This window comes from Symphalangus syndactylus, chromosome 22, assembly GCF_028878055.3.
Source record: "Symphalangus syndactylus isolate Jambi chromosome 22, NHGRI_mSymSyn1-v2.1_pri, whole genome shotgun sequence".
Lineage (NCBI taxonomy): Eukaryota > Metazoa > Chordata > Mammalia > Primates > Hylobatidae > Symphalangus > Symphalangus syndactylus.
The window spans coordinates 31,692,075-31,706,249 of NC_072444.2; positions in this window are offsets into that span (position 1 = coordinate 31,692,075).

A 14,175-nucleotide genomic window follows, 5' to 3' on the forward strand; every position below is an offset into this window, starting at 1 on the left:
AAGCAGCGGAAATCGTTGGCAGCCGCTTATCTTCCTGGCATTGTGGATGCACATCAGGATTACATGGATGATGCAGGAATTGGGACATGGTTTCTGACAAGTGTGAAGAAATGGGATGAATGTCACTTAAATCAGGAGAAAATTTGCAACACTCAGCTCAAAGATGTCAAGCGGATTTGAGCCTCTGTGGGGCTGTGATGAGCCAGCAGTCACTGTGTACCCTGGTGCTTCTCAAACTTTATTAGCAAGCAGATCACCGAGGGATCTTGCCAAAATACTGCTTGGATTCAGTAGATAGAGGCGAGTTTCTGCATTTCCTACAAGCTCCTATGGGATGCCCATGATGCTGGTCAGTGTCTGTGGACCACATTTTGAGCAGCAAGATTCTAGAACTCTGTATTAAGAGGGATGATGAGGCCTGAATGGGGCCCAGTTGGAAGACTACCAGGATCGCATGGTAACATCTGCCACAGTGGGAGTCAAGGAAGTGGCGGAGTGCAGCAATTTTCATATCTGAGCTCGTCATTCAGTATTTTTTCACACTTAAATATTATTTCAAAATCCCCTTTTGATTCTGTAAGCTCTTTCCTGGTGTTAGACCATCTTCCATCCATGTCATAATGCAATCTTTGTTCATTTATTGCTAATCCATTCATTCATAAATAATAATTTATGTATTAATAATTTTAGTAATGCAATTCACCTTTATTTATTTTGTTCTCTGACAAACATTTTTTGAGTGCCTACTCTATGTGAGGCATTGTTCTAGTGTGAAAAATGCAGCAGAAAACAAAACAGACAGTCCCCGCCCCTACCTTTATAGCCTGAAAAAGACAACTGATGAGTGGTTCCATACATGAATGACTGAATGCGCACACACATATATACACATACATAAGAGACACATAGAAAACACGTAGGAAACACATGGGTTAAAAGAGAAATTACTATGTAAAGTTGTAGGAGGGGATGGAGTGCTGGGGGGAGAGGAACAGCTAGGGGAAGCCTGGCTGTGTTAAGTCCATATTGAAGCAGAGACTCGGGCAGAGGGAAGAGCAGCACCAGGGCTTTGGTGCAGGGCCCTGGGCATATTCCAGACATAACAGGGGGCCCATGTGACTGGAGCCAAGTGAAAAATGGGAAAAGTAGCCAGAAAGGAAGTCAGAGTGGTAGTGGGGGCAGATGATGGGGAGCCTTGAGGCAGTGAAAGGACTTTGGCTTTTATTCTGAGAAACAGAAACAACAGTGGAGTCTTGTGATGCCACTCATGTTTTAAATTGGTCACCTGTGAATAGTCTGAAGGTGGAGGGAAACAAAGGTAGAAACAGGAAGACCAATTACTCAGTTAATGCTGGGACAGGATAATGATGGCTCCTAGGAGGTGACCACAGTAAGGGTGGGAGAAGTGGTGGGATTTTGTGTATTATGCCCGTAGAGCCTACAGTATATCCTGATAAATTAGATGTAGGAAGTGAAAGGAGAAGTGTCAAGGATGACTCCAAAGTTTTCGGTCAAGGAATTAGAAGACTTGTGTTTCTATTTATTGAGATGTTGGTTCAAGGTTGAGGTGTCTGATAGACATGCGTGTGGAGAGGTTCATGCTGTAATCTGTACTTCAGAGTCACCAACATATGGAAGGTATTTAGAACCATGAGACTGGGTGAGTTCACCTAGGAGAGGGTGCATCTCCAGAAGAGAAGAGGCTATAGAAGTAGAGAGGTGTGATACCACTCCCCTTCCATCATAAGGGTCATGACTGGCACTTCTATAACAAAGGACAGGTTAACACAAGAAAAACTTAACAAATATATTTAATCACATGTTGCATGACATGGGATCCTTCAGAAATGAGAACCTAAAGACACAGGGAAAACTCTATTTTTATGCTTAGGTTCAATGAAGAATGGATAGTGTATCAATCCATTCTCATGCTGCTATGAAGAAATACCTGAGACTGGGTAATTTATAAAGAAAAGAGGTTTAATTGACTCAGAGTTCCACATGGCCGAGGAGGCCTCAGGAAACTTACAATCATGGCAGACAGTACCTCTTCACAAGGTGGCAGGAGAGAGTGAGTGCCAGCAGGGGAAATGCCAGACACCTATCAAACCATCAGATCTCATAAGAATTCACTCATCACGAGAACAGCATGGTGGAAACCACTCCCATGATTCAATTACCTCCCATCCTCCCTAGGCATGTGGGGATTATAGGATTACATTTGAAGATGAGATTTGAATGGGGGCCCAAAGCCAAACCATATCAGATAGCCATGTAGAAATGTGTTCAGACGAAAGGGTAGAATCTTGTGGTAACAGACTGAGGGATGAACCCCAGCAAGACTTACCTGTTCACATTCTTCTTGGCCTCTCTGTGTACTATTTCTTCCTCTGGGTATGGGGCAGGACCTCTCTGGAATGAGAGTCTTCAAGGGAGAAGGGAGAGAGTGACCTTTCTAGGTTTTATGGCTTGCTTGGGAAGAAAGTGGTTTTAGTTTCTATGACCCACCTTTGGAAGAAGAAAGTCTGGTTCCTGTGACTTGTTTGGTGGAAAGAGAGAAATGGGAGACAGAAAGATGGGAGAAAGTCAGAAAGACCTTGCTCCTGAGGTCTTTTCAATATTCTTCAGTTCAAAGTACTCAGCATGCCAAGGTGCCATACTTTGGGGTATAGTGTTCTGAGCCACAGTGAGATACAGGAGAGAGTTCTGCAATGTCTATAGATAACACAGACAGAATGGAGATAAAAGAAAATCAGTCAAACATAAATGTGTTTTAGCAACTTGATGTATTTCCTTCTATAATCCTAGAAGGCCAATCCTCTTGGTCTAGGTTTTTGTAATGTCTAATAGTGCTGGGATGCACTGTCATGCCTTTGCTTATAGGTGTTGCCATTTAACAAATATGAAATTTTCAATAGGCATATAATTTTGGGTTAAAGCTTAAGTTTCTGTAATATAAGTGAAGATTCTGTTTCAGTGGCTTTGTAAATTTTCTATTCTATACATTGAATTTACTTAAAATAATACACACAATTAATTAAAAACTGGTCAAATTCATGTTAAAATCCTTAATATACATGTATGAATATGCATAAAACAGAAAAAGCACTAATATTTGTTTTCCCATAACAAATATTCTAAATGTGAAATTAAACTTCACTACATCTTGGATTTTGGATCAAAATTTAAGATGATTTCTTTGCTCTATTTCCAACTCTATTCTTTGCCATTTCTCTGTAACTGGCATCTCAGATTCTTTTTTGCAAGGTGCAAATCTGTGTGAAAATCCCCCCATCTTTTACTTCTCAAAGCCAAGTTTTGAAAGGATGATATATAAGTGACTTGGCAGGGGCAAGCTAGAGTAGTTACAACTCGAATGCTAAAATTCTACTCATTAACAAGTTGTTAAATAATTAATAGGTTTGTGTTTAATTGCTTCTGTGTATATAATCTTGCTTTTTTCTGAAAACCATCATTAATTTTCAGTTAGTTCCACTTGAAGTAACAAGGCCTAATGCTTCCAGTCGGAAAAAAATGAATATTTATGAACACTTGCTCTGCCTGAAGCTAGAGGAAAAATAAGATTATTCAGTTTCTTAATGTTTAAAAAGGAGTTGGGGGAGAGAAACTTGTCCATTTTAGTCGCTGACAATATGTTTATTTGGCAACTTTGGGTCTCTGACCTCAGCTAATTTCTCCAGAGAGCTTGTTAGGCTTTATTTTAAGTGGAAATTCTGTCTTCAGAAATTCCAGTTGTCTAAAGACTATACTTAAGATGATGTTACACTCTCATGTAAGCAGAGCTGTGCAAGTGCTGGTTCTGGCATGGGCACCAATTGGACAACATCTGTCACTTGGGCACAAGTGAAAGATTCTAAGACCAGCTTAGGGGTGTGACAGTGTACACAAGAGCCCACCGTCTCTTCTGCGCCACTGGGCTCCGCAGATCTAAGTGGCAAACACCACCCTGCAATACAGTTCCCGAGCGGGCTTCTCTCTCTTCCTTCTGCTTCCTATGGTTGGAAGAAATGGTTGGGATTAGAATGGATATCTATCAGGAGTCCTAACATAAAACAATCCCTTTGCAGGGGGGCTTTTAAAAGATGACAGATTATGGGCAGCTTTATTTTTTTCTTTTTAGCTCTTGCATTTTCCAAATTATTTATCATTATTAGGTAACACGATAATATAGAAAAATTCACTCACTGTGGCTCTTAAGAAAAAGACACTCAGAAAGCATGCTGTCTGAAGTTAGTTAGAAATGAGGTTTGCTTGCCTGTTTCATTGACATTTTTGTTTTTGTGGCTGGAAGGAAAGCCAGATCATTCCATATGTATATACCTAAACACTGCACTGCTTAGTTTTACCCGGTTTTGATTATCACAAAAATGGTAACTTATTGAATGCGATCTTCTGGGACTTGTCTTCTTCACGCAACGTTGTGTTTCTGAGATTCATCTGTGTTGTTGTATGTCTCTTGTAATTCATTTCTTTTTAATGGTGCATCATAGGGACTTGTTGTCTCATAATATTATGCTTCTCAGAATGACCCGTGTTGTTGTGTACCTGTAGTTCATTCGTGTTTAGTGGTGCACAATATTCAATTTGTGTGAATGTACAATTTTTCTGATCCATTTTTCTGGGTTTTTTTTTTTTTTGAGACGGGTTTTGTTCTGTTCCCCAGGTGTGATCACAGCTCACTGCAGCCTTGAACTCCTGAGCTCAAGCAATCCTCCTACCTCGGCCTCCTGAGTATCTGGGACCACAGGCATGTGCTGCTATGCTTGACTAATTTTTAAATGCGTTTCGTAGAGACAGGGTCTCCCTATGTTGCCCAGGCTGGTCTTGAACTCCTGGGCTCAAGCTATCCTCCTGCCTCAGCCTCCTAAATTAGTCTCCTGTTGAGGAACCTCTGGGTTGCTCCCGGTCTGAGCTGTGCTGGCCCTGGGAACATCTGTGCAAGAGTCTCTTTAAGGCATTTACCTGGGAGCTTATCACTAAGTTGTCACATCTTAGTGCTTGTTCAACTTTACAAGATAATGAAAAATTGTTTCTAAAATAGCTGTACATACCTATACCAGCACTGTCTCATCAGTTTATTAGTTGCTGCCGATCCCATGGTGATATAATGGTCTATCACTGTATCTTAATTTGCATTTACTTGATTTCTAATGAGGTCAGTTATCTCACTTGTCTATGGAATATGTATTTCCACTTCTGAGTAGTGGCAATTCACATCCATTGCACATTTTACTATTGGTTCGTTTCTTTTTTGCTTACCAATTTAAAGGACCTCTGTATATGTTCTAAATAGTAAATCCTGTTTTCATTTTTAGTTATATGTATTGAAAATATCTTCTTCCCTTTTTTAGTTGTCTGTATAGTGTGTTTTGCAAAATACAAGTTTTGACTGCAATGCAGCCAAAATTATTTTTTTAAATGTTTAATTTTTTGGTTTTGTTTATGAGCTCCTTCCCTATTTCAAGCTCAGAAAGATATCTGTCTATATTTTCTTTTAAACATTTTTGAGATTTGCTTTTCTACTTGTAGTTTTAAATTTATTTGAAATTAGTGTTGTATTTAATGGAAGGTGGATAGCCTATTTCACTTTTTAAAAATATGGATAACCAACTGTGCCAGTACTATTTATCAAAAAGTCCCTCTTTACCCATCACTCGGTACAGTCACCTCTTTCTTTTAGTGTGTGTCTAATTCTGGGCTCTGTTTACTTTATATATGGCCAATTTATCAACTTCTATGGCAACACCACATTGTCTTACTGTTGTTTTATGGTAAGCATTGAGATCTGGTACTGACAGTGTTTCATTCTATTCTTCATCTTTACTGTTCTTCTTGGTCTTTTGCATGTCTATATAAATTTTTAAATCAATTTGTCAAGCTCCATAGAATCCCTATAAGAAGTTGGATCAGAAATACATGGCATCAGTAGATCAATTTAGGGAGGACCTTCAGCTTTTCGATGTTGAGTTTTCCTACTATGAACGTGTACATATTGCTTTCCCAAATAAGAAGATATTAGGAAATAAGGGTAGAAAATAGCAAACAATTCTAGACAAGATTTGTAAAAGATGTATTCTTTCTGTGGGCTGGAGAGCAAAATGAAAGTGGTTCAAAACTGAGTTACTGATTTGGAAGATAAAATGAGGCAATCTCCTATCACACAAGAACAAGAGTATAGAGAGAAAGAAAGAAAAATTAAGAGACAAGGATGAGTGATCCAAAAAATAAAATAACTACCTAATAATGGGTGATCCAGAAAGTGATTAAAAGAAACGAGCAGAAAATTTTTTTTTTTCTTTGAAATGGAGTCTTGCCCTGTCACCCAGGCTGGAGTGCAGTGGCGAGATCCTTCGCTCACTGCAACCTCTGCCTCTGGTTCAAGCAATTCTCTTGCCTCGGCTTCCTGAGTAGTTGGGATTACAGGCCACTGCCACCACACTTGGCTAATTTTTGTATTTTTTATTAGAGATGGGGTTTTGTCATGTTGCCCAGGCTGGTCTCCAACTCCTGAGCTCAATTGATCCAGTTACCTTGGCCTCCCAAAGTGCTGGGATTACAGGCGTGAGCCATGGCACCCAGCCGAAAAAATGATTTAAAAAAAAAAATAGGAAAAAACAGATCTGAAGTTAAGGAAGACCTGAGTCTAAAGGAACTATTGAACGCTAAGAAAAAAATGTAAATGTACATTTTAATTTTTAATGTACATCTTAAACATACATTTTAAATGAACATTTAACAGACAATTTTTAACATTGTTTTAAACATACATTTTAAATGCTAGCCCTAAATACAGCTAAATTTTCTGAAATTGAAATTAAAAAAAAAAAGTCAATCCTAAAACTGTATTAAAACTGTATTGAGAAAAGGCAGGCTAGTCTCAAAACAGCAAAAATTAGGCTGACGTCAGTTCTATAATTTTCAACATGAAATTCTAAAAGATAATAAGGGCATTATCTCCAAAGTTGTGAGGGAAAAGGATTTGAACTTAGAATTGTATATGAAGCCAAACCTTCAAGAAAGGGGACAACATAATCTCCCAAACAGGCAGTTTTAAAGAAAATTATACCTCTTGTTAAATGTTTCTAAACGAATAATCCTTGAGCTTATACGCTGCAAAGCAAAAGTTGTAGCCCAGGAAAAAGCCGCCTGCAACACAAGGGACAATGTCAGGCAAAGAAAGGAGCAAAATGCAGTTCCAGACAAAACCTTCAAAATACTGTTGTCGCTATTGAATACACTTGTTATGCAAGAATTAGAAAGAGACATAACATGAAAAAAAATCCAAACAGTTTAAAACTAAAATTTGGAAAAGCTGAAAGCCTGGATCACTAGCCTAGGGAATGTAGAAAGTCTTGTCTTCATGGTAAAGAGGTCATATCATATGAATAATGTGTGGAGAGTTATGGGGACAGAAAAAGCATACACGTTTGGCAAAAACTGTAAAGGCGATTATTAGTTTACTTGAATTAGGGTATAGGTATTTCAAACTTCTGGAAGGAAAAAAAAAATAAAATAGAAGAAATGACATTTATACAGTACATTTCAAGAGGGAGAAAAAAGGGAGCTAAAAGCACCAAGATAATAGAAATGAAAGAAAATACCATTTCAATGATTGTGACGGAGTGAAAATTTAGATCAAAATAGAGCAAAAACAGGCCAGGCGCAGTGGCTCACGCCTGTAATCCCATCACTTTGGGAGGCCGAAGCACATGGATCATGAGGTCAGGAGTTCGAGACCAGCCTGCCCAACATGGTGAAACTCCGTCTCTACTAAAAATACAAAAATTAGCCGGGTGTAGTGGCAACACGCCTGTAATCCCAGCTACTTGGGAGGCTGAGGCAGGAGAATCGCTTGAACCCAGGAGGTGGAGGTTGCAGTGAGCCAAGGACGGGTCATTGCACTGGGCAACACAACAAGACTCCATCTTAAAATAAAATAAAATAATAAAATAAATAAAATAAAATAAAATAAAATAAAATAAAGCAAAAACAAAAAAATGCTAAAAGTTGACTTAAAGACATATACCTGAACTGAAATAAAACAACAAAAAGGAAATGGCTATTTTAAGAAAATAATAGTAACTGAAATAACTGAAATATTTCTGTCATTATGATTAGAGATTTAAGAACAACTAAATGAGCATGGGCACAAATCAGCTGCCACGTCACGGACCCTGTACAGCCTTGGTCGACTGCTTTGCATGAATTTTTCCGTTTTAGTATTCACAAGAAACCCATGTACTGTGTGAGTTTATAGTCATTTTACAGATGAAGAAATTGAGATTCAGAGAAGATAAGCAATTTGCCAAGAAATCATGAAGCCAGGATGTGGCAGAGCTGGGAACAGGAGTTGCAATTTATGGAGACAGCCTCTTGGGTGTCATGTAAAAAGTCATGCCAGCTGGGGCGGATGTTTTCTCTCTATCTGTTTCTCTCTCTCTATTCCAAAGAGAAAATCAGAATTGTCAACCTGCAACCAGAGCCCCTACACAAACGCTTTCCAGCTCTCCCTTCCATCCATCTCTCTCCTCTTGTATGGCACCACTCTGAAATTGGAGTCTTTTTCTGGTCCTCAAGGAGATGGCCCCATGACTATCTGACTTCTCTAGAGAAAAAGATACCTGTTTTCAATTTCATGGACTATAAAGGTTCTAACCTGTGTCAGAATGAACTTCCATAGGAGAAAAGCTGGTTGCATAAAAGGAGAATCTTTATGTCCAGTGACATCTAGATCTCCTGCCCAGAGTCATCTAGAAAACTGTCATGAATACATATTAGCATTTCAAGGTCCACCTGCCCAGGGTATTATTGTCCCTTGCCCAGGCGTCTGTCCATTGTAAACCCAGCTGGGCTTACTTCTGTGCATCTGTGCCGCTGACCCAGGCCCACTGTGCAGTGGGACAACGCCATCTTCGTGGTCTGCCAGCTCCCTACCTCCCCTCAGCCCTAGAGGAAAGGAAGATGTGGGGCGGGGGGGCGGTGGGGGGTGGGTGGCAGGTATCAAACCATGCCCGTTCCGTTTAATCCACAGACAGGTAGATAAATGATAAAACCTAATGAGCCATTGTTTGCAAATGCTTGGAGGCTCCTGGTGGGGTTCCAGCCAAAGCATTGTAGTTATTTTAAGATGATACAAATTACTGATCCTGTGATAGAGAAAGAATGTGCCCTGGGCCCAGTGCTTCCCGGGGACACCTGCACTGGCTCAGCTTGCCTCCTCTTATCCTGCAGAACCCTTCTTTCCGGCTAAAATTTCCAGAGGAGAGCCTGGCTCCTGTGAACATATTTTCAAAGGCCTCTGGGGTGCTGCAAGGCCCAAGCAGAGAGCGGTCCAGCCCCTACAGAAAGGCACTGAAGGTCCCAGGACGTGGCTTCAACTGACCTGCCCAATGCGTCTCAGGCCTGATCTCCACCCACCACCTCCTGTCCTGTCTTTTCTTCCTCCCGATCTTGGCTTGTAATTTTTCTCTGCCAGCACTGCCTTCACCAGCTCCTCATATTTGCTCCTTTGAAAATCCTAGCCAGATGATGGGGAGCTTACAAAGAGTTAGAATTAGAATCAATAGGATTAAGAATTAGAATTGAAGGCCAGGATTTGGGCTCAGCAGTTGCTAATTGTGTGATCTTGGATCGGCTAGCTCACATCACAATCACCACTGTCGTTCTCTCGTCTTCATTACAATAGCAACAGCAGCAGCAATAACAACAGCAAGAATAATAATAATAATGGTAATGCAGCAATGCTAGTAAGATAAACACCCTTTATCCATTGTTAACACTGTGCCTAAGGAGCTTATCATGGAGCTTTCATGTCCACACTGGGAGTTAAGCATCGCTATCATGTTTTACGAAGGAGTTAAACGTGAACCCTGAAGTTCAAGGACAGCCCCACAGCGTATAATTCCACTGAAGTGAAATATCCAGCATTGGCAAACCCATACAGATAGTGTATCAGTCATGTTCCTTCTGAGAAACAGAACCACAGAACCAATAGGAAGTGTGTGTGTGTGTGTGTGTGTGTTTGGAGAGAGAGAGAGAGATTGATTATGGGGATTGGCTCACATGGTCATGAATATTATGGAAACTTGGAAGTCTCACCATCGGCTGTCTGAAAGCTGGAGATCCAGAAAAGCTGGAGGTGTAGGTTAGTTTGAGGCCAAAGGCCTGAGAACCAAGGGAGGGGGAGAAGGTTGAGGAGCTGGTTTAAGTCATGGAGTTCAAAGGCCCAAGAACCAGGAGCTTTAATGTGCAAGGGCAGAGAAGATGGATGTCCCAGTTCAAGGAGAGAGAGGCAGAGAGAGAGGGAAAGAGAGGCAGAGGGAGAGGGAGAGAGAGGCAGAGAGAGGGAGAGAGAGGGAGAGAGAGGGAGAATTCGCCTTTCCTTCTATCTGGGTCCTCAGTAGATTGGATGCTGCCCACCTACATTGGTAAGGGCAGATTTTTATTCATCCACTGACTAGATGCTAATCTCATCTGGAAACACACTCCCAGACACCTCCAGGAATAATGTTCTACCAGCTATCTGGACATCCCTAAGCTCAGTCAAACTGATGCATAAAATTTGCCATCACAGGCGGAAAGCAGATGAGTGGTTTCCAGGGCCTGGGTGCTGGGAATGATGGGAACTGACTGCCCGTGGGTACAGGGTCTGCTTTTGGGATGGTGAGAATGTTCTGGAACTTGATAGTGGTGATGGTTGCACAACATACTGAATGCATTAAATGCCACTGAATCACATATTTTAAAATAATTACAATGGTGAATTTCATGTTATGTGTATTTTACCACAATTTTTTAAAAGTTCAAGGAAACGTGAGTCTCAGTCCAAGGTGTATGACTTTCATCATTCTGCCACCTTGGCTTTCCTCACATGGCTTTGCCTGCCCCTCTCCAGCCATGGAATGCGGAGAATATAATACTTTGCAGATACTGTATAATTTGTAGGGCCCAGTGCAAAAGGAAATATAGGTTCCTTAAAAAAAATCTTTTTAAGGCCAGGCGCAGTGGGTTACAGCTGTAATCCCAGCACTTTGGAAGGCCGAGGCAAGCGGATCATGAGGTCAAGAGATCGAGACAATCCTGGCAAATGTGGTGAAACCGCATCTCTACTAAAAATACAAAAACTAGCTAGGCATGGTGGCGCATGCCTGTAGTCCCACCTACTCGGGAGGCTGAGGCAGGAGAATGGCTTGAACCCGGTGGGGGGCAGAGGTTCTCACTGGTGTATTATCTGATAAACATCTGTGAGTAAGTCCAGCCATGAGATCATGGGCTTTGCAATGCCGCAGCTCCGTTTCTGACCAGCTGTGTGATGCTGAGAGACTGTAACTTCTCTGATCCTAATATTAACCTTCTTTTTTTTTTTTTTTTTTGAGACGGAGTCTTGCTCTGTCACCCAGGCTGGAGTGCAGTGGCGCAATCTCGGCCCACTGCAAGCTCCGCCTCCCGGGTTCACGCCATTCTCCTGCCTCAGCCTCTCTGAGTAGCTGGGACTACAGGCGCCCGCCACCACGCCTGGCTAATTTTTTGTATTTTTTAGTAGAGACGGAGTTTCACCATGGTCTCGATCTCCTGACCTCGTGATCCGCCCGGCTCGGCCTCCCAAAGTGCTGGGATTACAAGCGTGAGCCACTGGGCCCGGCCCTAATATTAACCTTCTTAAAGGTCGTTGGAAGATTAAATGAGAGTCGATACTGATCTCAGATGACATAGCCCGGCAGGCAGCGTTGCTTCTGGAACTCCTGTGCATTAACCAGTGCATTAACTGGTACACTTGTAGGGATCATTAATAAAGTGGGTTTAATAATAATACCTATAACCTGAATCGTAATAATAACACCATGCTGGGCACAAAGCAAGCATTTCCTAAATAAATGTTACCTAACTGTTGAGGCATGAAGGATAATTATCCCGGATGAAACTGACTTATTAAAATAGAATCTTGCAGTGAATTGTCAGGAGATCCACATATCCTCAGGGTACTCCCATTTACAGTCAAGTGGGAACGTTTAGAAAAGCCCATATGGGGGTATGGGTTGGCCTGTTTGTCCTGACAGCAAGGGGCAGACTGTACTAAAAAGATCATCCCTTGTCTGCTCCACCCGCTGTTCCTGATGCTTAAGGAGCCACATTTTGTGCTGTAGACATTGGTTGAAATCCCTGTTGATTGGGCCAAGATCATGCATGGATAGGTCCGTGCTGGGTGCCTGGCCCGCACTAAGTCAGTGAATAAGTATTGGCTCTTCGACGAGTCGTATCAAGTGTTAAAATAGGGAAACATCCAGCCTCACTGAATGGCACCGCATCGAAGCTCACAGCGCCTGGCAGCCATGGCTGTCCAATCAGATTTTTTTCACTCCCTCTTCTCGGTTCGCATTCCATTCTTATCTGGGCTGCCTTTGTCTGGAAGGTCCAGCTTTGCAGGGTCGGCCCTCTCACCAGAGGCTTCCTTTGTCTGCTTGTCAGGGCTATGCTGTGCCTCCCTCCCTCCCTCCCTGTGTCCTGCCAGTTATTCTCCCCATCTGAACCCACCCAAGTCCCGGTGCCTGCATGTCCCTGACTCCTCCTCTCCGGGGCTGTCTGTGTCCATCTGTTTCCAGTCCAGCTCTTTTGTTGGTTTCTCTCCTGAGACACTTCCTATCACCCAGCATGTTCTTTTCCTTCCCATTAGTTGGTGCATTTCCATAAAAAGTCCCTGGACCCTTCCCCTGCCACAGCCATGGGTCCTTCTTGTCCTTCTGTCCTCTGAGCCTCGTGTCCCTAGAGGCTCTGTCTGGCTCCTGTCTTTCTGCAGCAGCAGGTTTTTCTCCACACTCTTTGACACCATTGTCAGCCTTGGCGTCTCCCTGTAGCTCCAGAAACACCTAGAGTACTCCCTCCAGCTCCACTGTGGCCAAGGGGGCTCCCCTGCCCTGTCACACCTCCAGCCCGCAGTGGGAAATGCAGTGCTCAGGGCAGGGCTCCTCTTTGATTGTCTCTACATTGCCTGCTCCAGCTCCCAGAGGGGTGAAGGGAGGGACTTATCTCAATGTGGTTTATAGCATCCCCCATTCCCAGGCTCTCTGGTCGTATCTCGCTGGCATCACCATGGCACCCTGGAAATGGTGATTGTTAATGCTGGGTTCATGCACCCACCTTGAGCACCCTTGGACTAACAGGTGCCCTTTAATTTGGGGAAAGCAGAAAGCCACTTAGACTGTGCTTTCTCAGTGCAGAGCCAGATGGCTGCTTTCTTGAGGACCTGAATCCACTACTGAGCATCTCATAGTGATGTGATGCTTTTGTCATTTTCAATTAAAGAACCATGAAGCCAGGGGCAGTGGCTCACGTCTGTAATCCCAGTACTTTGGGAGGCCGAAGCAGGTGGATCATTTGAGCTCAGGAGTTCAAGAGCAGCCCGGGAAACATGGCTAAACCCCATCTCTACAAAAAAATTAGCTGGTCATAGTGGCGCACGCCTGCTGTCCCAGCTACTCAGAAGGTTGAGGTGGGAGGGACATCAAGGTTGTTGTGAGCCAGCAGAGATGGTGTCACCTCATTTCAGCCTGGACAACAGAGTAAGACTCTGTCTCCAAAAGAGAGGGGGGGGGGAAGGAAGGAAGGAAGGAGGGAGGGAGGGAGGGAAGGAAGGAAGGAAGGAGCGAGGGAGGGAGAGAAAGAAGGAAGGAAAGAAGGAGGGAAGGAAGGAAGGAGGGAGGGAGGGAAGGAAGGAAGGAGCGAGGGAGGGAGGGAAAGAAGGAAGGAAGGAGGGAAGGAAGGAAGGAGGGAGGGAGGGAAGGAAGGAAGGAGGGAGGGAGGGAAGGAAGGAAGAAAGGAAGGAAGGAGGGAGGGAGGGAAGGAAGGAAGAAAGGAAGGAAGGAGGGAGGGAGGGAAGGAAGGAAGAAAGGAAGGAAGGAGGGAGGGAAGGAAGGAGGGAGGGAGGGAGGGAAGGAAAGAAGGAAGGAGGGAAGGGAGAAAGAGAGAAAGAAACCATGAGAATAAATAAGTTATTCCTAGGAACCAAGACCTATAAGAGCCCATAAACACCCCTGGCAATTACGTGGCCAGTGCATTAACTGGTACACTTATAGGGAACATTAATAAAGTGGGTTTAATAATAATACCGATAACCTAAATAGTAATAATAACACCATGCAGGGCACAGAGCAAGCATTT